The sequence below is a fragment of the Mesoplodon mirus genome, assembly GCF_964341445.2.
Source record: "Mesoplodon mirus genome assembly, chromosome: 9".
Classification (NCBI taxonomy): Eukaryota; Metazoa; Chordata; class Mammalia; order Artiodactyla; family Ziphiidae; genus Mesoplodon; species Mesoplodon mirus.
This window is the reverse complement of record NC_138985.1, coordinates 55,013,841-55,039,550: the sequence shown is the minus strand read 5'-3', so window position 1 is coordinate 55,039,550 and position 25,710 is coordinate 55,013,841.

The window sequence follows — 25,710 nt, the reverse complement described above, 5'->3', positions numbered from 1 at the left end:
CCTTCTTCCACTACCCATCTCATGTTTCCTTGCCTCTCAGCCATAACTTCAGAAGGTCAAGGTTTTGTGCCTGGTGGGATGTTCTAAACCTTCATTCCTGAAGGGTAAGAATCTTCAGTGGACCTGCTTTTTTTTGGGGGGGGGGCGGAGAAATTCCTGCATTCCACATAATCCTCCCTGCTCTAATGTAGCACAGCAATCCAAGTTCCTTTTAGTCATCAGGATCAGTCATCTCAGCAGTAGATTAAGCCCATCTTTACCTATAAGATTAGTAGCATGAGGACCAAGGTGTCAGTCTTAATTTCTAATTCAGTAGAACCACCATTGTGTGCAGTGATGGAAACATTGCTCCTTTCTAAACTGGCAAAGTCCAAGGTTGTGGGAACAGAAATCAAAAATTCTGCACTTGGATTATTAATAGTGAGGGGAACCCCTTGGAATTCCATATGTCGGTTCCTGGACCTGTAAGCAGCTCTTTGCAAGAAATCGCCCTCAGCAAGAAGCCCCTTTTCTTGTCACTTTGGCAAAGTTTTATTGAAACTGACTTTTAAACCAGACACCCCCATGCTCTACTCATCTCCAGCCCAAGCATACCTTTCAACTCTTTTAATCACACAATACCTTGCTTAACTTGTCAGTTCTTTCCGTAGATCAAAGAAGTAGAAATGAAGAAGTAATTAACAGATGACTAGATCTCTTCCTTAGCTTCCCATTCAGTAACCTCCCAAACAGTGACCAAACTGTATGAACAAGATAACATCTAGAGGAAGATCACAAGAAGTTGATGAGTCTGCAGGCAGTGGGGGGGATGGTGAGAACTCTGACCCCCATCTCAATGATTGACTGAGATGACTTCCCTCCTTCCCTTTAAAAGTTTCATGGCCGAGCAGAAACTGGGGAGGTGATTTTTGGGGGATGTTGAGTCCACCGTCTCCCCAGGTTGCTGACATTCTGATTAATTCTAACGACATTTGTGAGTATGTAATTGATTTTGTAAGTGGTGAGCAGTGGGGCTCCCATTCAATAACAGACCCATGTATTCCGACTATGGGAGAAACAGTACCATATATTGGTCACTGATTAAAAAATGTCAACTGCATCCTGTAAAATAGAACCCCATCCATTCAGGATATTATCTCCCGACTGGCATCATAACTCGTCTTCAGTAGGCTGTTCCACCTTTACTAGGTCAGCTGCTTCTAGGTGATGGGTAGTGAAGACTGATGAAGTCCACTGGAATGAGCCATTGTGCACTTTTGCTCTGAGATGAGGTCCCTGATGAGGAGAAATATTTATGTAATACCATGATGATGAATAAAGCATTCCAGAGGTTCACAAACTGGGGTGCTGGCAGGGAACTATAAATAGGAAAGGCCAATTCATGTCCAGATACAGTTTATTTCCATGAGAATAAGTCCATGCCTCCTCCATGTAGGGAAGAGACCAATGTAATCAATCTGTACCAGGTAACTGTCTGGTCCCTCTGGGGAATACTGGCTTATCAGGGGGCTCAGCATTAATCTCTGATGTTGGCAGATCAGGCACTCAACAAGAGTGGAAGCCAGGTCAGCCTTGGTGAAGGGAAGTCTTCCATTCCGGCCACCATGGCCACTTCGTACATGGACCCACTGAGTAAGCACTGGGGTAGTTGGGGAGAGATTGAATGACATCCACACACCATGTTAATTTGTTCTTCTGATTACTGAGAACCTCCTCTGCAATGGATGTTTTTTGATGACCAGTCACATGGGATACGAATATCTTCACACTCCGTGCCCTTTCTGAGAGATTCATCTTCATACTTCTTTCCCAGACCTCCCTGTCTGGTGTCTCCCAATATTGTTTTTCCCAAGTCCCTGATCATCTGGCTCAACTGTTAACGACTGCCCCTAAATCAATGTAGGTAACATACTTTTGTCCATCTTCTGGTGCAAAGTGAACAATCAAATAAACTGCTTGAAGTTCTGTGCAGGATTGCAATGCTGCAGCCATTCTGGTTGGTGCTAGCACGTTGTGCAGAAACATCTGTAAACCAGGACTGAGTTTTTTCCTTCTCAATCAATTGGTCAAAGGAACTCACAGGGGCCATAAATGTGGACTGAGGGAAAAGAGGTAAAGCAAGCAAAGTAGGTGTCCAAGAAGTCTGAGCCATCTCATCATAGAACTTGCGGATGGATTGCTGCTGTAAACACAATTTACGGTTTAGTGAGTCAGCACCCAGTTTGTTATAGGCAGCTCAGGTCACATAGTCACTTGACATCTCTTGGTTAGGCATTTAATCTTTATCAGTACCTCATAGCAAGCCAAAAGCTGTTTCTCAAAAGGACAGTTTTCTGCAGAAGAGGGTGTGAGTTTACTTTGAAACCCTTTAGCTCTAGGCTGTGATTCTCCTTATGTCGCTCACCAGAGGCTCATACATCAGCCCCATTTGTTATAGACATTTTGGGTCTCATTGGAACCCCTGTCATAAGGCCCAAGTGGAAGAGCAGTTGCACTGTATTCTTGACTTGCTGTAGAGCCTTCTATTTCTTTGGACCCCACTCAGAAAAGGCAGTCACATGAGTTACTAGATAAAGGGGTAAGAGTAAAAACCTCCTCTTACACTTTCCTCTTTCAAACTTGAGCCTTCTGGTGAAGTTCATGAACCTCATGCAGTTCCATTAACGTGGCATGTTTTCTTTCTGCTTATATTTCTGTAGCCATACAATGTGTGTCCTAGTTCTGAGACATTCAGGAGGCAGCTGCTCAACAAACTGAAGCCTAAGCTTGCTGGTTTACTGCCTTTCTCCTTTTTGAGGACAGGTGGGGCAATAGCGGAACTTCAGATTCAAGACTGTTCAAGCCCCTTTTCTTTATGTCCTAAAGGAACATACTCTTTTTGCTTTGTCCATGTAATCATCTCCCTTTAAGCAAGTAAGTCTACTCACTGGCAGTTCTTTGCTCCTATCTCCTCTCTACTTTGTTCTACCCATTTCTTTCCTGCTTAGAAAGTCTTCTGTCTTCCACCTCTCCCCTCAAATGCTGCCTCTTCATTTTTACAGACCTCCAGCTTCAGGGTCCCTAACTTCCCTGGACCAACCTACTCCCTTCTTTCTGGTTCCACACTGGTCTCTCTCTCCTTCCCCAGAATTCCTCCAACATGGTGTAAATGCATCAAAAGAGACTGATATTTCTTCTAATACATAAGCTCCCTGTGAGAGAGAATTGTGTTTTTCTCATTTTTTTTCTCTTTGCAGCTTTCACAATGTCTCAATACCTACCTATTTTTTAAAAAATATTTATGTATTTATTTGGCTATGCCAGGTCATAGTTGTGGCATGTGGGATATTTAGTTGTGGCATGCAGACTCTTGGTTGCAGCATGTGGGATCTAGTTCCCTGACCAGGGATTGAACCCAGGCCCCCTGCATTGGGATCATGGAGTCTTAGCCACTGGACCACCAGGAAGTCCCCATGCATATATTTTGGCTAATGGTTCCATTGGCAATTGAAGCCCGGGCCTCACTGCTGTGATGGGTGGTTGACAAGAGTTGAAGTGAAGTATTGCTGCCTTGGCAAGGTGGGTGGGGGCCACCCCACTGAACTGGTTTTCCTGCCTCCTCTGTTGTGTGAGCAAAGCAGGCTCTTGGTGAAGCATCTTGTTCCCAAACTTCCTTTTCCTTGGCTGTTTGTCTTAATGTTCACGAGGCCATAGAGGCCTCCCAAGTTATCCCAAACTCTCCTGGCCGTGGAGACCCAAGCAGAGTTAACCACGGGTCCAGTTCCCCTTCCTCTTCAAGTGGTTGTCTGTCTGTTTGACTGACTGACCAGAAAAGCTAAGTGGTGGGTCAGAGGTTCAAAAACAAGTCATAGGCAGCTGTGTGGCGCTTCTGAACTTTAGGCAGAATCCAGCAGAAACTGATCTTGCCCCTTAGGGTCTGCAGGTGGGATGGCTTAACTCAGATCAGGGTTTTAAACAGACGTTATAGCCAAACTAGGGTAAAAATGCTCAGAACAATCCTTTCAATGCAAAGGAGAAAAGAAAACTCTAACTCTAATGATCAGGGTTCTTTGTGGCAGAAAAAGAATCCCCTCCACCTGGTGGAAAGATGCATATTGAAAGGGTTTGGTTGGCCCATGGCATCTACACAGCCAAGAGCAAAGAGTCGGGAGATCCATCCCACCAAAACTGAATTAGTTATAAGGGAAAAATCCCTGCTACTTGCACCTATGATGCTAGAGTATGGACAGTGGAAAGACACTGGCATGCCCCAGAAAAAAAGAATACTCTGTCCTTGCACCTGCTCAAAGCTTCGATGGCTTTGCCACATCACCTGGTGCTCCCTTCTGCCTCCAAGTCACACTCAGGTGGATCCGCTTGACAGAACCTCAATGCCAGGTCACCAGAGTGAGTTTCCCGTTTGGATGGTTATTCAGACCATCAAGGCACAATAGCCTTGTGCAACACAATGGTTACTTGGCTTTAAGAAAGGATCCAGGAGAGAGAGCATCCAGAGCAACAGCGTCACAGAATCCCTGGATGCAGCTTTTGATGTCCCCAGTCTCATGCACTGGGTATGTTTTTGTCACAGGAAATGAAAAGAAACTGAAGCGAGTGTGGATCATATCAGCAAAGGGATACCGCAGAGTTTCGGATCCCTGAGCTTAAACACTTTCTTAATCATGTTAGCTTCCCAAAGTCACTGTGATGAGCTCCCACTCTTTATTGCAGCCACAGTCCATACATCACAGGTTATACAATAAACAATCCTGGCAACTAGGTACAGCGTACTTAGCAACATCTTTGGATTCCTCAATTAACCACAGTGGATACTTCAAGAAGTTTGACCAAAGATTAAACTGTGCTCAAGCATCAGTAAGATTTACAGTCCAGCTATTAATTCTTTCTTTTTAGCAGGTCACTTGTATAATCCTGGCTGAAAGTCTGGGTAATGCAGTTTGCAGCTTTTCCAGCATCTATGGTCCAGGAAGCCAAACAAGAAGAAAGTTGGAACAGATGTTGTGTGGACCAGAACACAGAAGTACCACATCATCTAATTGGCTAAAGGCTAAAAATCCCTAGTCCAGGAGTCTGGCAACAGGCCTCTGAAACCATTTACCCTAAGTTGTAACTTTGGACAAATCACATACTCTGGTTTTCAACTTCCTCATTTGCCACAAGAGAGATTTGGACTGTACCGCTTTAGCGATTAGGCTAGCTGTAACACTGTATAATTCCATAATTTGGGGCAACTCTATTGCAAATTCACTGAGCTTCAGCCCCACAGAGGACACATAAATAGGCAGGCTGTGTGTAACTGATGCCTTTAAATCAAAAATCCATCCCATATCAGAACTTTAGCTCTTACGTATTGTCCTGCTATTTTCAGATATGTGAAATAATTTTCTTGCTCTTGTGTAGTGGGACTTGTATAAAACTCAGTTGGCTTTAATTCATGTCCATAATATTCCATTTTACAAGCTTAAAATCTCTAAGAATATTTTAAATTATTATGGACATTTAATTTCTGGAAAGTACTATATATATATATATAATAATAATTATTATTATTATTTTTAACTTGCAGCATGCTCTTCAGGCCTTTTTGTTGCTATTCTTGGAGGATGGCAGAACTGGAGCATCTTCTTGCTGACTGCTGGGGAAGGTCGCCTTTACATGTACTTCGGCATTGGTACGGGAAGCACTGTAGGCTCAGAGAGGGATAGTTTCCCTGCACAGCCTTCTCTGACCCCTCAAGACCCAGTTAGATGCGCTTTCCAGGTGCCGCAGGAGGCTGCTCCTTACCCCACCCCCCACCCCCACCCCGTGGGGCTTATCACACCGCGTTGAACTTACCCGTGACTCGTCTGTCTCGGCTCTAGATTAGTGGGCTCCTGGAGACCCAGGAGAGTCTTTTGTTCTCCACTGTGTCCCCAGCACATAGGGAGACACACTGTAACTTTAATGCCCATTTGTTGACTATATCACAGATTGAACGGCTGTGTGGCCCCGGGAAAGTCCAGGTGGGTAATCCAGTTTCCATCTCTGTCAAAATGACATTTTTTTGTTGAACTGGCATCTTTTCTGTGCAGGACCACCACCATGCAGGGGCTGGGGTGGGTCAATGGCTGTATTTGCCAGGTAGGTTTGGAGCAAGGGTTACTTACAGGCTCTGTGGCAGGTGGGGATTTTCTAGCTCTTGGAAAAGTAATCATTTTTTAATAAACAAAATAGCACTACATAAAAATATTGTCGGGTGGCATCAACTCTTGCGGCAAAAGCAAAACTACCTCAATGGAACCTAAATTCATAGCAAAGAGAAGTGTCAGATAGTTACCTTCTAAGCTGAAATCCCTACAGGCACTTCTGTATACAAACACAAGACAAAACAATCAATGGTTGAATACTGATGATGTCTACACGTAACCATTTATTTACTACCCTGGGATCTTTCTCTCTGGCTTAGCTTTCCTCACAAATTTGCTTCTTAAGTCCTTGCCATAGGGATGGTCAAGCTCTATTTATTTCATTATCTTTTTAGAGTGATATAAACTTCAGAAAGACATTGAAAGGGCATAATGATTACAGAGGCAGAACTGAGAGAGATGCTATGAATAAATTAATTTAGAAATGAAAAATCCTCTCACTGAAAGTGATATTCACCTGACAGCAATGGTCACCGAACCACCCCGCTCTTCAAGTTGGTTATTTTTACAAGTTTAATGGACTGAAACCTAATTGTGTCAAGTTATTTAGTCCAGATGATAGGGATACTAAGAAGAGATTAAAAACATTAACATATCTCGTCAAATTCTTTTGAGTATTTCTCAGGGGCAGTTTATCTTCTGCCTTTGTGGGTGCGATTGATTTTGGGAAATAGTCAAGTGTAGTAAATACAGTGGATGATTCATCTGACAGTACACAAGGCTTATCATATGAAATGTTATGATAGATAGGCTGATTTCCTGTGCAGGTGAAAACCAGTCTGTTGAGGAGTTGGACACACGGCTGATAAAGCTCATACATGGAGGATTTTGTGTTCTGACATTTGCTTTCACAGTTCTTCACGTGCCTCCCTAATTCCCAACCCTCTCAGTTTTTAAACTAATAGACTAGGTTATAGGTCTTGAATTATTTAGTTCTCAAAATGACCTCCAGCTCTTTTGGCTTTTTCCTCTTAGTTTTAGAGCAAGGCTATGATGGATGAGACCAGAATGTGCTTTTACCTGAAAAGGTCTGAAAGCCTTTAGTGACTGGGGAATGGAGACAGTGTGAGCAGCCCAGGAGAGCAACTGGAAAGCTTAGCAACCTCTGAGGGAAATAACTACAAAACAAGTCCCTTCATTTGTCTACCTCTGTGACATAAAAACAAATCACCAGACCTTCCTGAGGTCCACACATCTATCCCTTTTACACTCAGAAAATGCTAAGAGATCCAACTGTGATGGCTTCATTAAATCTAGAGTTGAGCAAATATTTCATATTTTATATCTTTGTCTCTAAAAATGTTGTTATCACAAAATAATCCTGATACACAAAAGATGGCAAGTTTGTCATCACAGAGTGTCTTGTCCCTCCTGAATTAAAGAACTGAAAGGGGGCATTTCAAAATTGGATCAAATAAAAAGAGGGGGGTGAGCAGCAGCACATAAACATGCCAGATAAATAAAGTTGGGAAAAGACTTTAAAGTGCAGCCTGAAAATATGAGGTTGTTCCTGGGAAGATGGTGTTGCCAAGGAAGAATTCATAGGAAGAACGTTCCTTTACCAATTTATTTCTGTTTCTGGATTGTCCTCATGTTTGCCTTGGTGATAGGGGAAAGACAGAGAGGACTGAAAATTGTTAGAGAGGTCTACTCTTACCATTATGTCCGAAAGATGTGACAGGACATTTCATTTTTCAGCTCTGAAGTTACAGTGAAAATAGGGACAGTACCTCAAGAGAGTGGGTTCATTTGGGAGCGAAAGATGAAACACAGTCTCTGGGAGGAGACTTGAGCAGGTGGGAAGATAGCTTAGAGGTAGCATTGCCAGATTCAATAGCAAAATGAAACAAACACATATACATGACAACACATACAAAATGAAACACATACAAAATGAAACAAAAATAGGACACTCAGTTAAATATGAATTTCAAAGAAAAAAAATTCCGTGTGTGTGTAGTATTTTTTGTCAGTCCCAATGGACACACTAAACGATTAGTCCAATGAATATACTCAATTCAAATTTAACTGGGCATCCTTTCATTGCAAAGGAACCCCAGACAGTCCCTAGGAGAGCATGGACGTGAGAATGCACTGAGAGGGAGGAAACTGACATTGTGGGACCATTTTCGGCAGGGAGCAGAGGGTAGCAGCATCTGGAACAGGGCAAGAGGAGGGGCCAGAATTGGGTGCCCTGGGAAAATGATAGATCTCCTGCAATCCTGAAGTGTCCCGTCCTCCTCTGTCGCGGGTATCCTACCTGGCTGGAGTCATAAAGGACAAAGCTGCAGGAGAAAGGAGCTGTCTATCAGGTATCTCAAACTCAGAAAATAGTTGGGACTGTGCAGTCAACAAATGTGTGTGAAGCTAAGTGATGCCTCTCATCTACTTTCTGGAAACATGAAGCTTTTTCTGGTCTTTCATTTTCTCATTTTTGGTATAGACATGAGTCTATAAGAAAAGTCTTATAAGTCTATAAGAAAAACAACAGAGCACACATGATAAACGGCAGATGTTGGGGAGACAGGAGGATACGGTGAGAATCATATCCACAGGATCTCCAGCATTTATATGGGTCTTGTCTGAAGAGGGCAGAATCCAAAGCCATAGAACGTACAACACAAGGAGTGAGCCCTATGGACTTTAGTTAATAATAACGTATCAATCTTAGCTCATCAATTGTAACACATGTCCCATACTAAGTGCAAGATATTAATAATAGGTAACGCTAAGTGTGTGGGGAGAGGGTGTATGTGGAACTCTATAATATGTGAAATTTTTCTGTAAACAGAAACTGTTCTAAAATGTAAAGTGTATGAATTTTAAAGAGTTTTGCAGCTAGAGAAACTTTGAAATTCACTGAATTAAAAAAATTAACTTTAGGTGAAAATAGAAACTATCTGAAGATTTAAAACGGAACAGGTAATTTCACCATTTGTTTTGGCCTTTAGCACTTGGAAAAATGGGATTCTTGCTTTCCTGAAAAGAATAGATCTGAATGCCAGTAAACAGCCTTGCCTTGCTAGGGGGTCCGGTGACCAGCTTCTCCTGGAGCTCATTAGAAATGAGGACTCCCAGGCCCCTATTGAGGTGGCAGGAGTCAAAATCTGCATGTTAACAAGACCCTAGAGTGGTTTCCAGGCACAATAAGAAGCACTAGCAGAGGAGTCAGAAACATGGGTTACGGTATCAGATGGCCTCGGTTCTGAGTCCTATTTATCACCCTTTCTTCTAACTGGGCCCCCGTGGTTACCTAAATGTCTGTAAGCATCAGTTTTTAAATTTCCAACACAAGGGGAGTGAGAATACCTATCTCAATGGGTTATTAGGAGGATAAAATGAGGTCATGCCTGTAAAGCTCTTAGCATGGTGCTTAGCAAAAAAAAATTTTTTTTAACCAAAAAACAAACAAACAAAACTCAAAAAACCAGCCAACCAAAAGACATAGTCAATGAAGGTTAAGGATTGATATTGCTAATAATGTCAATGGTAACAAATGCCTTGGAAGAATTTGAACTTCTTATGTTAGAGTTTTGCCTTTTTAACTTCCAAGATACTTTTTTTTTTTTTTTTCCCTGAGGAAGGACGAAAGAAAGTGAATAAAAGAAAAAAGGAAGAAAGGTCTTATTTCTTAAAGGAATCAGTATGCTAAAGTCAATCCTCAGATAATTGGATCATTCATTTCTATCTGTGGAAATTTTTGGCCTGGTTCTCTTGGACCTCTGCATAAAAACCAAACAAATCAATTTGCTACAGATTGACACCACGTGAATGAACTCATTTACCTCTCATTTAGTCCAAATGACTCCTTGCTAGCTACTCCATCTGACTTTCCTTTCAGAAAGAGAGAAAGAAACACAAGGGGTCCTCTTCTAGTCCTAGAAGACATAGTCCCGTGAGACACACTGGGACTCAGCACTGGAACATGGAACCTGGCACTGGTGTTTGTTTTGGAACCTATCATTTCAAAGAAGGTGTTTAGTGCTAAAATAATTTCTTTAAGGTGGGCGACTTAGGAAGTAGAATTGCACCTTATCTAATCTGGACTCAATAATTAAGAAAGGTGTTTGTATTCATCATGTCTTTTTATCTTCTACATTTCAGATGCTTTGACATCTTGATGCCTTGCTGACCCTGGAAAGTTTATCCCTCCCAGGGCTAGCCAAGTCCTAGAGACAGTAAACTCAGTAAACCCAGGAGCATGCCTTTCATATGCAAACTAACCAGTCCAGAACACACACACCCACATCTCCTCTATCTGGCTCTCACACTCTGGACAACTATCCACCCACCCTAATCACCCCAGGGCCAGGTACCAGACAACTGGAGACAGCCCTCACACCCCAGAGCCCCCTGAAATTATCCAAACCAGCCAACCTTGAGCCTGCTTACCTTGCCTCTCCTGTTCCTTCCCCAAGAAACCAAGTTCTTCTCCACCTAACTCACCCTCCTGACCAACCCCGGTGCTTCCCCATGCAGCCCCCATGGTGTGGTGTGCCCCTCCTCCTGGGAACCGTAACAAACTTTGTATTCAGTGGCAACCATCTCCTCACCTGCTGGCCTCACCACACGTGAATAATAAAACCTACATTTTAAAACAGTGCTTTTAAAGGTGTTTTACAGATGACTCTATTTGACAATAATCTATTCTGAGTGCCAAACAAATGGATACCTTAGGGTAACTCCCTATTATATCAGAAGTCATAGGGTATATGGTTTGCTTGAATGGCTAGGAGGTCAATGCTGTGGATTTCAACATGGACAGTGATTCAACTGTAACAGTAAAATATCATGGCGGGGTCCTATCCTAATGCTATTCCTTCTGTTTCAAAAGTTCTTGTTCCTTCCATTTTCTTAGAATTCCTGCTTGTTCCTTCGATCTAGCCTCAAGGCCCCTTCTCTGTGAAGCCTTCCTCAATTACCTTGGGTGCAGCTCATGTGTTTGCTCTCATTGTCTCTGGTACTTATCTCTGTCTTATTCCAGGTATCCCTCTGGTCAGTGTTGGTTGTTGGTGTGTCTGCATCCCCCGACCCTGCTCCCCTGGATACTCATCTCTGAATTCCCAGCACTCAGCATAGAGACAGTAGTGGACATCTAACTACTTGCTGCCTAAGTGAATTAGTAGCAGAGCTATTTCTTGGATGGTGTACTAGTTTGCTAGAGTCACTGTACTAAAGTGACACAAACTGAGTGGCTTAAAACAAAAAAACTCTAGTCTCAGTTCTGGAGGCTGTCTGAAATCATTATGTCATTAGAGCCATACTTGCTCCAAAACCTCTAGGGGAGTATCTGTTCTTGCCTGTTCCAGCTTCTGATAGCCCCAGATATTCCTTGGCTTGTGACAGCAAAACTCCAACTTGCTTGAGTCTTCACATGGCTGTCTTCCCTCTGTGTCCTTATAAGGACACCAGTCATGTTGGATTAAAAGCCCACCGTACTCCAGCACGCCCTCATCCTAACTACTTAACATCTGCAATGACCCCATTCCCAAATAAGGTCACATTGTGAAGTTCCAGAGGGATAGGACTTCAACGTATCTTTTGGAGGGGGGACACAATTCAACCCATAACAGAGAGTAAGGATCTTATGGGAAATTCCATGGAAGGCATGGTGTGTGCCTTCCACACCATCTTTTTACAGGTGAATTCTGATTTAGAATTAAGATCACAGGCAGCTCTAATAAATAGCATGTGGAAATTGAATGTTAGAGAAAGTTTGTTAAATGAATGAAAATTAATTTATAATGGTCAAAGGGATGGAATACCATTTGCTCTTTACACAAGTCTGATCCACATATTAGAATCATAAATATTCACTGTTATTTTATGCTAACCAAAAATATATTTGATGATTTATCAAAGTGTTGGCAGCTTAAATTTGAATAACTTTAGTAAATAACAAGAGAAAAACAGGTGAATTAATTCTTGAGGACAGCATGGGAATACTGAAAAGGACACTGTGATGTTAAAAGTCTAAGATGTTAGCAGCACGGGTGTTGGAATCAATGGCAGGTGGCACCCTGGGGAGAACTCAGCACCTTTAACCTTCAGGAACTGGCAGCCTTGCCCTGGCTAGGAGCGACGGTAGGGACATCTTGGAGATCCTGCCATTGGGGTCCCAACTGTGGTAGAAACCACCACCATGCTGAGTTGGGACAGCTGAGGAAGTGAATGGCGAGTGCCAATAGGTAGCACAGAGGCCTTGACATGATACACATCAGATGCCCTCTTCAGGTCTAAGGACCATTTGAGAGGAATTAGACAAACCTTATTATCTAAGGTTTCTGCAAAACACTGTGAGAAGAGCCAGACACCTGTGGAGTGGTGACATTCACAGTGACATTATTTTACCTCCAGACTTGTCTGGCTTTAAGTTCCTGATGTTACAAAGAAAGCAAGTAATAAAGATCAACCAGAGGGCCTGAGGAAGCAAAAAGACAAACAAACAAAAAAATGAAGAACAGAGGGCAAGAGAGAAAGGTGATGTGAAGGGAAGAAGAAGATAGAATGAGGAAAGGGAAGAGAAGTGTCCTGAAGGAGAGCAGTGAGGCCTAATAATCCATCAGGGATGCCCTGAACACCGAGCGCACATGTAATAGGGAGCGAGCCTGGGAAGATGTCACCAGGCTTTCTGTCTAAGGAGCATGTTAGAGGGAGGGGAAAGATGGGTGAACACACGTTTTGTCTAGAAGATGGGAAGTGTGTGGAGAGTATGTAGTGCAACTCTGAAAGGTACAATGGCAGGAGAGAAACTGGGGGTCTGGGGCAACTGGTGTGTGGAGAAAGGGGTGACTAGGGAAGGTTGGAAGGATGTGGCAGGAGGGCTGTTGATTGATGTGCTGTCCCGAATGTCCATGTATGCCAGGGGCAGGGCTGTTGTGCATTGTTGTGCAGGTGAGGGCAGCTGGCTGAGGGGATGTGTGGGGTTTACCATCCACCAAGATGGCACCCCTTTGGAGGAAGCGGGGAGACTTTCTAAAATTCATAGAGCCCTGTGTGGACTTAGCATAGCCAGTAGCATTTTCTCTGGGCATTGTTGACACATGAACCCCTAATGCTTCTTCCTCCATTACTTCCCCGATTTGGAAACACCTCCCCTTCTACCCCACCCATTCTGTAAAGCCTGGGGACTTTGCTGATTTTCCCAGTCAGCTCCGATAAAAGTGTTGACACAAACTTGGAAAAGCTTTATGCTGCGGCTCCATGTCAAGCTTCCCCATCAGTTACTGCTGAAAACTTTCCTGCCTTAACATCCGGGTCTCGTTTTCTACACTGGCCAGAATCTTCACAGTCCTCACATGTTCAGGGTTCATTCTTCATCCTCAACAAGCTCTTCCTACCATTCACTCAGGGTTGACTTACATGTCCCCCCCACCCCCCGAGTGAATGGCATTTCTCTTTGCCTTTCTTAGGCTAAAGCTTTCTCTTTTGGGTCTTGAACCTATTTGAATATTTATAAAGCTATGAACTCTCTCTCCACAAAAGTACACACAATTACATATACATTTTCAGGACTTTCCGGATTCTGTAAAACTCATTCACAGCACTCCCTGAGAAGGTAAGTCCCAACTCTAGAGACCATCTGAGGTAATTGTTGACTCCTGTATGTTGTATACTGTATTATTATTATTATTTTTGGTAGAACTCAGTCTCGAATGCAAAACAAAATCCTGATGTAACCAAATGTCTATGGTGCCTAGAGGCATTTGCATCTGTGGCCACTGCTCTGAGAATACTCTACTACTATGATTTTGCTTTAATCTATTGCCTGGTCTTCAACTTCATTCCCTGGGTTTAGGCCTTAATAATTTGTAACTTGGTTTATTACACATGGCCTCCTCATTAATTATCTTGATTCTTACCCTAATTCATTCCATGTTCCATTTTGTCTTCCAGAATGCTCTTTGTAAAATAAAATTCAGATATCATTCCCTTGCTTAAAACCATTCAAGGATGTGATTGTACACTTGTGACCATCGGTCCTTCATAGCTGAAAGTGTGAAGATTTGATCAATGTGTAAAATCAGTTTTTGCTCCAGCTGAGGGCACATGGTGAGGTCTACCAGAGAGAACGTGGAGCTGAGAGTGTCATGTAATTCAGTGTAACTGGGGCAGAGCTTGCTGGGACGCTAACATCAAGCCAGGACAAATGAAAGGACAAATGTTTCCTGAAACTGCAGTTCCCTTGTCTTGGGAGTGTGGAAGAAAGCTCAGGAATGGGAGCAATAAACAGTTCTACCCAAAGGGCAGCACATTGCTGAGGGATGACCAGAGTTATGGTCTGGTGGTTCTAATCTCTGCAAATTGGAATAGTTTACTCTTACAATCTCCTGTACTCTTGTAATGGATGAAAAAAAGGAAAAACTGTTCTCTTGAACATGAAATGAGGCGTATAGTTTTTTCCTCCTAACATTTCTAAAATACGCAGAATACATGAAAATCGCAGATCCTGAGGCAAGGATTTATTTGGGAGGTTGTGGGAGGAGGCGTGGCGGGCGGGGGGGGCAGTGAGATGGGGAAGGAAAGAGCCACTCAGGGGTGCATTCATGCGCGGTGACCGCAGTGGGCACCTGGGCTGTCGGCTGGGGCCTGTGCAAGAAAGAGCAGAAGGAAACCTGAGAACAGTCTCTCTAAGGGTTGAAGGAAGCAGCAGTATTTTCTCACTAACACCCTTCCTTCACTCTTTGAGAGGTGCCTCGGGGCACTCCTACGCTCTTGGGGCTGGTACTTTTAGGTTCCTTTGGCAGGCTGAAGAATGTGTTTTTGCCACCAGAAAAAGCCCTCAGTTAGATACAAACCTCACTTTAAAATGTAAACTAATTTACAATTACGATTTTGAATAGTTACAGTACTTATTACTATGAGAATATAAACATTTGTTTTCTTTATATATTTACACACACAATACTGTATATCTTCATAGATTTTTTAACCATGATGTGTCACCATGTTGTTTCCCATTCACGTCTCTACCATAGACTCACAAATTATTGGAAACCATTGGCTTGAAGACTAGCAATCAACAAGTCAAGTCCCTCATGATCTGTCCCCAGCCTTGTCATCCCCCCTACGACCTGTCCCTCACGTGCTTTATGGCCCAACATGACAGAACCCTTACAGTGTTGTTTCATACTCTTGGGCTTTTTAAACACACTGGTTCCTCTCCCTGGACTGTTTTTTTTTTTTTTTTTTTTTTCCTGCTTTATTGACTTCATCCTCCAACGCCCAATTTAGTCATCTTATCTTTTGTGCAGTCTTCTCTGGCTGTCTACCTCCCAACAGTCATTCCCTGCTTTGCCCCACCACTCCATGTTGAATGCACTTTTTTTTTGCATGTATCTCATTGTTACATGTTACAAGCAATAGTTCTGTAACTATTGATTTATATGTCTCCTCCTCCATGTTTTATATACATTCATACCCCCATCATCTACCATGAACTTGACAAAAGATACGTACTTAGTATTATTTAAATAAATTGAACTATATTTCCTGGATCTTTGTAACAAGCTACATTGCTGCTGAGTTGGATAGATGGATCCATTCAGGCTTATAAAGCCAAGGTCAAAAGAAATAACACAGGCAAGAAAATCCTTTTTTTTTTTTTTTTTCTTCTCTATGGTGGTAAAGAGTTTGGATTTTATTCTAAAAGCAAAGGAAAGCCATTGAAGGAGAGAGTCACACGATTCAATTTGCATGTTAAATATATCACTCTGGTATGCTTTCATTTCGATACTAAAGAAAGCATTGTTCATGGGTAGTGAACCATTTATACCATACACATTATGCAAAAACAAGTCCACATTATTGAAATCTCCAAGGATGACTAGATAGAGAAATTTAAATGTGGCAAGTCAGACAAATGTATTAACCTGCCACCTTCATATTCTCCCACGTGTGAATTTTCTATTGGGAATTCATAACCTTCCCAAATAATATTTCAGCTAAAACAAAGAAGAATGTCTTTTAAGTCTTTGGCAGAAAACCGAATGGCAGTGCACAAGGTAAAACATATACAATGTTCTAATGATACACGTGTTGGAAGTTTAAAAAAATGGGGGCTTCCCTGGTGGCGCAGTGGTTGAGAGTCCACCTGCCAATGCAGGGGATGCAGGTTCATGCCCCAGTCCGGGAAGATCCCACATGCCGCAGAGCGGCTGGGCATATATAAGACACTGATGAAAGAAATTGAAGACAACACAGACAGGTGGAAAGATATACCATGTTCTTGTATTGGAAAAATCAATATTGTAAAAATGACCATACTACCCAAGGCAATCTATAGATCCAAAACAACCCCTATCAAAATACCAATGACATTTTTCACAGAAATAGAATAATTTAAAAATTTTATGGAAACACAAAAGACCCTGAATAGCAAAAATAATCTTGAGAAAGAAGAACAGAACTGGAGGAATCAGGCTCACTGAGTTCAGACTATACTACAAAGCTACATTAATCTAAATAGTATGGTACTGGCACAAAAAACAGACACATAGATCAAGGGAGGAGAATAGAGAGCCCAGAAGTAAACCACACAATTATAGTAAATTAATCTATGACAAAGGAGGCAAGAATATACAATGGAGAAAAGCCAGTCTCTTTAATAAGTGGTGCTGGAAAAACTGAACAGCTACATGTAAAAGAATGAAATTAGAACATTCTCTAACACCATATACAAAAATAAACCCAAAATGGATTAAAGACCTAAATATAAAACCAGATACTATAAAACTTCTGGAGGTAAACCTATGCAGAACACTCTTTGACATAGATCATAGCAATATTTCTTTGGCTCTGTCTCCTAAAGCAAAGGAAATAAAAGCAAAAATAAACAACTGTGACCCAATTAAACTTAAAAGCTTTTGCACAGCAAAGGAAAACCACTGACGAAACAAAAAGACAACCTACTGTATAGGAGAAAATATTTGATATGATAAATGATACAACCAGTAATGGATTAATATCCAACATATATAAACAGCTCATACAACTCAATATCAAACAAACAAAAATGTGATTAAAAAGTGTGCAGAAGAACTGAATAGACGTTTTTCCAAAGAGGAAATGCAGATGGCCAACAGGCACATGAAAAGATGCTCAACATCACTAATCATCAGGGATACGAAAATCAAAACCACAATGAGATACCACCTTACACCTGGCAGAATGGCTATCGTCAAAAAGAACACAAGTAATAAATGTTGGCAAGGATGTGGAGAAAAGGGAACGCTCGTATACTGTTGGTGGAAATATAAATTGGTACAGCCGCTGTGGAAAACATCGTGGAGGTTTCTCAAAAAACTAAAAATAGAACTACCTTATGACCCAGCAATTCCACTCCTGGGTATATATCTGAAAAATAACAAACACTAATTCAAAAAGATACATGTACCCCAATGTTCATAGCAGCATTATTTACAACTGTTAAGATATGGAAGCAACGTGTCTGTCAGCAGATGAATGGATAAAGAAGAAGTGATATATATGTATATATAAATGGAATACTACTCAGCCATAAAAAAGAATGAAATTTTACCATTTGCAACAAAATGGATGGACTTGGAGGGCATTATGCTATGTGAAATAAGTCAGAAAAAGACTAATACTGTATGATATCACTTAGATGTGGAATCTAAAAAATCAACAAACTAGTAAATATAACAAAAAAGAAGCAGACTCACTGATATAGAGAACAAAGTAGTGGTTACCAGTGGGGAGAGAGAACTGGGGAGGGGCAAAATAGAGTAGGGAGTAAGAGGTACACACTATTAGGTATAAAATAAGCTACAAGGATATATTGTAAAACACAGTGAATATAGCCAATATTTTATAATAACAATAAATGGAGTATAATCTTTAAAAATTGTGAATCACTATATTGTACACCTGTAACAAACAGTATTGTATAGCAACTATACTTCAATAAAAAAAATAATAAAATTGAGAAAAAAATAGTCAACAGCAAAGGCACAGGTATTTGTTTAAAATTACTTAAATTTCTTTTACTATCAATACGTGTAACATTTTAGCCTCTATTAGTGGAAAAAAAAAGAAACAAAAAAGGACATTATAAAGTGATAAAAATATAGACAGGAGATTTTGCTCAAGACCATATATGAACATAATAATATAGCTCAAATATATAAAGCAACAATGAATGGATTTATGGGTAGAAAAAAATAAATAACCATTTTTGGTTACAGGCTTTATACAGCCTTGTTAGAAAATGATAGAAGAGTGAATCATATGAAAAAGTTGAAAAATTTTGAATTTCCTGCTAATTTGCCATGAAATACTTAACTTTACATTTATATCACAAGATTCATAATACACATCAAGAGCAAACTGGTTGAATATCACCAATTCAAATACTATCTTAAGAGTTGTCAGTCACTGAAATGTCTTAAAATCTTATACTCCTATATATATTAAAAAAAATCTTGAATGAAGTCACAAATTTGATAACAATTTAAAATATTTGACTTACCAAGAATGAGATGTGAAACTGAAAGAAAAGAATTTCTAAACTATAATATTGATAAAAAGCATATTTCAATCTACTATGAAAAGGGAAAGACTCAATTAGCATTATATTATTCTATAAAAATATAACATTGTTTTCATATGAATATGTGATCAATGAATGTGCAGTCAAAATGTAGGAAAAAGTATTACAGAGGTGTATTGTGCAGTTAATCACTGGATTTTTTGATGTCTTTGATATTGTAAAGTTTAAAAAATACATAATTTATTTTTATTTTGTTCTCATTCTAAATAAATTCATTTTGTGCTTAACTCTGTATATGTAATCTTATATCCTTCTTCTTAAAGAAAGTTCCCTAAGTTAAGCATATGCTTCAGGCCCCACAAAGCCTGAATCTTCTCCTTTCTCCCAAATAGTACATCAGTCTTAAATGAATAAAGTTTCTAAAACCCTATTGAAATACATTGACGATCTGAATAAATAAAGAGCTGTCATATTAATGTATGGTCAACTTAATATTGTTTCCAAGTGAATTCTCTTGAAATTAATCTGTACATTTGAAGCAACTGATTCCTTAAAAAACTAAATATAGAGCTACCATGTGATCCAGCAATCCCACTCCTGGGCATATATCCAGAGAAAACCATAATTCAAAAACATGCATGTACCCAAATGTTCATTGCAGCACTATTTACAATAGCCAGGACATGGAAGCAACTTAAATGTCCATTGATGGAGGGATGGGTAAAGATGTGGTACATATATACAATGGAATATTACTCAGCCATTAAAAAGAACGAAATAATGCCATTTGCAGCAACATGGATGGACCTAGAGACTGTCATACTGAGTGAAGTAAGTCAGACAGAGAAAGACAAATATCACATGATAACACTTATATGTGGAATCTAAAAAAAATGGTACAAATGAACCTATTTAGAAAACAGAAATGGAACTACAGATGTAGAAAACAAACTTATGGTTACCAAGAGGGAAGGGTGGGGGGAAGGATAAATTGGGAGATTGGGATTGACATATACACACTACTATATATAAAATAGATAACTAATAAGAACCTACTGCACAGGGAACTCTATTCAATACTCTGTAATGACCTATATGGGAACAGAATCTAAAAAAAGGTGGATGTATGTATATGTATAACTGATTCACTTTGCTTTACAGCAGAAACTAACACAAATTGTAAATCAATTATCCTCCAATAAAAATTAATTTAAAAAATAAAGCAATTGAAACACAAATATTGTGGGTTTTTTTTTTGAACTTGACAGATTGATTCTGAACTTGACATTTGTATCAGTCAAGATTTAGTCAGAAATCAAAAACCACACCAGTTATTAGTGGAGATAGTTTAATATATATAAAATTGCAAGCAGGTATTACAGAACTAAGAGGCAAAAAGAGAGCAGTGAGGTTCTCTAGGGCTGGAGAAACAAAGAGATGGTGCTAGAAGTTTGGAAGAGGGTCTTGTGGAGATGGGACTCAGACATCAATGAAAGCGTGGCTATTCAGATGAATTGGGAGATTGGGATTGATATATATACACCATTGACACTATGTATAAAATAGATAACTAATGAGAACTTACTGTATAGCACAGGGAACTCTACTCAATACTCTGTGGTGACCTAAATGAGAAGGAAATCCAATAAACAGGGGATATATGTATACGTATAGCTGATTCACTTTGTTGTATGGTATAAACTAATACAATATTGTAAAGCAACTATACTCCAATTAAAAAAAAAAAAAAGGAGCTCTGACAAGGGCATCCCAGCCAGGTGATTCCAGCAAACCTGAGGCAACATAATGAGGCTGATTTCTGGAGACTGGAGTCAGTTGCTGCTGTTGGGGTGACTAAGTTAGGCTGCAGCAATGCTGACAGCAACCAAAAGCAGACAGTAAGGAACACAGCCCTTGTCTTTCTCCAGTTATCCTTTAGTGTCCCCTAGTGACAGGGCCTAACAGGTAGCCACTCAGAAAAGGAGAAACGTGACTTGTAGACCCTAGCTCCAGCATCACAAAGAGAGTTGTAAAAGGTAGGCTAGAAGCTGAAAGATAAAGCTTAATAACAAGCATGGTATAAAAGAACACAGGTCTATCAACAGCTAGGATAATTTTGAAAATGAAGAGTAAAGGTGAGGGACTTTCCCTCTCATATTTTAGAACATAATTTTTAAAAGTTGTACAAAGAGTTTGGTGCTAACATGAGAATAGGAAAGTAAACCAAAGGGACAGAATATATTGCCCAGAGATAACCCTTATAAGTGGTCAATCTTCATATTATGATAGAGGTGGCCTCATAAATCAATCAGAAATGATTTTCAAAACTTCCATTGCACTGGAAAGAAACAGATTGTTTTATTGGTTTATAGAAAATAACATACCAGGTAAAATCCAGGTGTTTTAAAAGCCTAAATATGAAAGGTAAGATTATAAATCTTATGGAAGAAAATATAGGGGAATATCTTTGTGGCATACGTGTGAGAAAGGATTGCTTAAACCAGACCTCAAAGCACAAACCATATGGCTGAAACTTGGATTTCTGTTATGTGAGGTCACCATAGACATAATTAGGAAATGAGGGAGAAGATATTTACAATATCTAAAAATGGCAAGAAATAAACATTATTCTACTACATATAAGGAACTCCAATGAATCAAGGGGAAAAAAAGAAAACCCAATTAAAAATGGGAAAAATATATGAACAGGGAAAACTGAAATGGAAAAATATATTTGTGATGTCATTTAAAACATGTGAAGGGTAACAGGAACATATTTTATAAGCTATTACACTCTCCTACAATAAGGAAAAAAAATGATGTCTCCTGGCTTTCAGCAATTCTTTCAGGCTTAAAATTTAAAGATTACATTGCAGGTATTTAAATGTAGTGGGGAATTTTGACATGATTTATTACCTTTTTGCATTAAATAAAGCAAAAACATAGTTAAATTTCTCTTAAATTTACTCAGCACCTTGCTTAGTTGGCTTAATCAACTCAAAGCTCTGTTAACTTTAGTTTCCTTACCCAGTCAAAATAAGGCCTTTCAGGGCACACCATCTATTCAAAGCTTCTGTAGGTCCCAAGTACTTTACTTTGGTTATTCATCTTTAATAATATTTTAATTACACATTTTGTCCTAAGAAAAGGTGTGTGTGTGTGTGTGTGTGTGTGTGTGTGTGTGTGTGACAGAGTGAGAGAGACTGAGATAGAGGGAGAGGGAGAGAGGGAGAGAGGGGGAGAGGGGGGAGAGAGGGGGAGAGAGGGGGAGGGGGGGAGAGAGGGGGGGAGGGAGGGAGGGAGACTTCCTGTCCATCAGATTGACCACAGTTATAAAATTGGATAATATGGAGTACTGGGAATCATGTGGAGAAACAGGACTCTTCGTGCATTGCTGGTGGACAGTTAAACTGGTGCAGCCTTTCTAGAGGTTGGTGAAGCTGAATATGCATTGACCTTTTGACTCCCCAGCAGTCCCACTCCAGTGTATATCCATCACAGGGATGACCAGGGATATTCCTCACAGCACTGCTGGGAGCGGGAGGCATGCTAGCTGTCCATCACCAGGGGATGGTTTAGAGTGTTCTGGAGGAGCCAAGCAGGCAAGCATGCATTAGTCAGAAGAAACAAACCAGATGCTGAGAGGCAACAATACTGTATTACAAACAGTATTAAATTAAATAAGGAGGCTTCCCTGGTGGCGCGGTGGTTGGGAGTCCGCCTGCTGATGCAGGGGACACGGGTTCGTTCCCCGGTCTGGGAAGATCCCACGTGCCGTGGAGCGGCTGGGCCTGTGAGCTGTGGCCGCTGGGCCTGCATGTCTGGAGCCTGTGCTCCGCAATGAGAGAGGCCACAACAGTGAGAGGCCCGCGTACCACAAAAAAAAAAAAAAAAAAAAAAAAAAAATTAAATAAGTAAGAAAGAAGATGATCTCTAGGGTGCAAATCATTCATGTAGATCAAGAGGAAACAAGCTCTACAGCACAAAAGAAAAATCCCTATTCTATATTTATGTAAGATTCAATTACACACAATTAACAGGGATATGTAGCTATCTGTCTCTATATTTCTACATAAAATCATATCATTTTCACAGATACATATATTTCCAAAAACACATATAACCATATGGGAGCCAAAATCAAGGTGGGAGGAGGAAATGGGAGTGGGCATAGAGTGTAATGGGGAAAAATAATAAAACAAGAAACAGATCAAAGTTGAAAAGTGTGCCCCCAACAGCGACAAGTATGATAACACAAATCCCTCTGCTTGAGGAGAGAGAGAGGTGGGGGAAGGAGGGGGAAGGAGAGGGGAGGAGGGGGAGGAGGGGGAGGAGGGGGAGGAGGGGGAGGAGGAAGAAGAGGAGAAGAGCTACTCTCCTGCTCAAAATCTTCAGCTCCAAAGCGTGAAATGACTAAAGCCTGTTCTTTTTAGTCAGGTGTTAAACGTCTTCTGCCATCTGTTGCAACATTAATTTCCTATCCTTCAGCCCTACAGTTCGCTCACCTCACTAAAGCGGACTGCTCATGCCTTCTGAGTGTTCCTGGCCTTTCTTTTTTTTAAGATTTTTTTTGGATGTGGACCATTTTTAAAGTCTTTATTGAATTTGTTACAATATTGCTTCTGTTTTATGTTTTGGTTTTTGGTCATGAGGCATGTGGTATCTTAGCTCCTTGACCAGGGATCGAACTCACACCCCCTGAACTGGAAGGCGAAGTCTCAACCACTGGACCAGCAGGGAGGTCCCACTGGCCTTTCTTAAACAGCACTACCCACAGTAGCTGCCATGTTTTGAGTAACTATTCTTGGACTAGGAGCTTTAACATTCAGACCCCACTGATTCCCCAAACATTCCAGTGGGGGAGGCATTGCTGCCCCAAGCTCTAAAGATTCTAAGGTAAATGTAGGCTCTGAGAGCCTGGATGCAGAGTCAGGGAGTTTGCACTCTTCCTGCCAACTGGAACCCCTTATTGTCCCTTCACCTTCTACACTCTCACCCTGTGCCTTTCCACACGTCACAATCACATCTATCCTTCAAAGACTTCTCAAGTGCCAACTCAGCTGTGAAGCTTCTCCTGGTGACTCCAAGCTGATAGATGTGTTTTCTTCCTTTGTGAATCCTCATATTATTTATTATATAAATTTACCATGAGCCTTGCCACACTTTACCTGATAATCATTTTTCACGGACTTGTCTTATTTTGGCTTTTAGATTGTAAACTCTCAAGGACAGAAACTTAATCTGGTTCATTTTTCTTTTGAGGTCTTAAATATTTTTGGGGGGAGAGGAGGTGCAAAAATTAAGTGAAGAGTGCTTTGGAATTTGGACATATGTCAATAGAGGCATTCAGTCTCAGAGTCTTTGAAAGCAGGGGCATGATCTCCTGGACAGGAAACTCTGGGAAGCTGGGTAGGCAGTTAGGAGCCATCTGTGGCTACAGTTTCAGGCATCCCAAGAAGAATGCCCACGACCCAGTCAGTCATCTGATGCTGGATATTTTACTAATAACCTTATGTCCCCATATTAGAACTCAGATTCAAAATCCCATCACCACTGGCAGAGAGAAAATAAGGCATTATTGCTGAGATGACAGTGATTGATATCAGAACTTCCAGAAAGTCAGGTTTTGAAAACGGTGCGTGTGTTTGTGGGTGTGGGTGTACTAGGGTGAAATGGGGCAAACTGTGGAGGGGAGAGAGAATGGAAAAAGGGATGTAGGGTTCCTGTAGGGCAAAGTGGACATACTTCACTGTCTCATAGAGGAGAGTTGAGGCTTGGGCGAGCAAAGTAGAGCCTTCTGTTGAAGGAGAGCCATAGGCTTAGATGGGAAGTTCGGGGGCCCACTCCTCTCTTTAAAAAGTTTGATTAATTGTGGAGTTTTAGAGGAATCAGTAAATACCACTCCTGAGTTCAGAACCCTCTGATAAGTGGACAAATAGAAACATGATAAAAGTTGAAATTATTTGTTGTTATTGACATAAGATGAATTGAAGAATGTGGCTTAGATCTAACATCTTCTGGCCCTGAGTCAGACACACGTCCTAACCTCCCTCCCAGTCACTGGCGCATGTAGGCATTGGCAGGCTTCCCTCAGAGCGGCAGAGCCCATCCTTCTGAGTGTACCATCTGATGATGAAAGTTACGAAGGCAGGCTGGCTTTCAAAGACAAGGAGGAAGCTGCTGGGCCACATGTACCCATTCATTCTTTGAAATTGACCAATCAGATACATTACTCCTTGTTACCTAGAACAGGGGAAGAAGCCGTGAAGAGAGGCTGGGGAAGTTCCTCCACGTGGACCCATGAGAGGAGAGGAAAGGGAGATATCTACCCCAAACCCACACACAATTAATATCAACAGTTAAACCCACTCTCCTCCATTCCTTCTCCTCTTCTACATTCTACCACATTTCTTCAACGTGCCGCGGTAGTGACCTGACCAGCTGAGGGTATGACATGTTGTTATAGAGATAAGACAAGATATTTGCCCCTAAGGAATTTATGATTTTTAACAGAGATAAAATTGAAAACTACGGATAGAACAAACAGAGCTATTTTTCAGAACCTTGCTGAACAATTATGCTAGTCATCAATTGATTGCCTCTCAGCGCTAATTTCACCCTTATTTTCTGCTCTGTAACAATGGGCCCTGAAAATATTTCTCTCTTGCCAGTGGGCAAGAGATCAAGCTTTGTTGGAAGAGAATCCCAGAGGGACACTGGAGGAGAAAGGAATTTTTTCTTCCTGGCAGCTGTGTGTTCCTCGGGGTAGGCTCTGTAGAGGGTACAGGCCCTCACGGCAGCCAGGGGTTAGTAGCACATGGGATCTCCCTGCAGGCACCTCCCCTCCCAGCACAGTGCTACCAGCCTGGCAACCCCCTGTGAATGTCTCTCTCCATAGCCACCAGCGAACACAGCCTCAGGGGACTTCTCTCCCATCCCGGGCTGTGCTCTGTCCAATGTGGTCTGGATCCCTGGTGAAGCCCTCTTCCAGATCTGTCCCTTCCTTGGATTCTG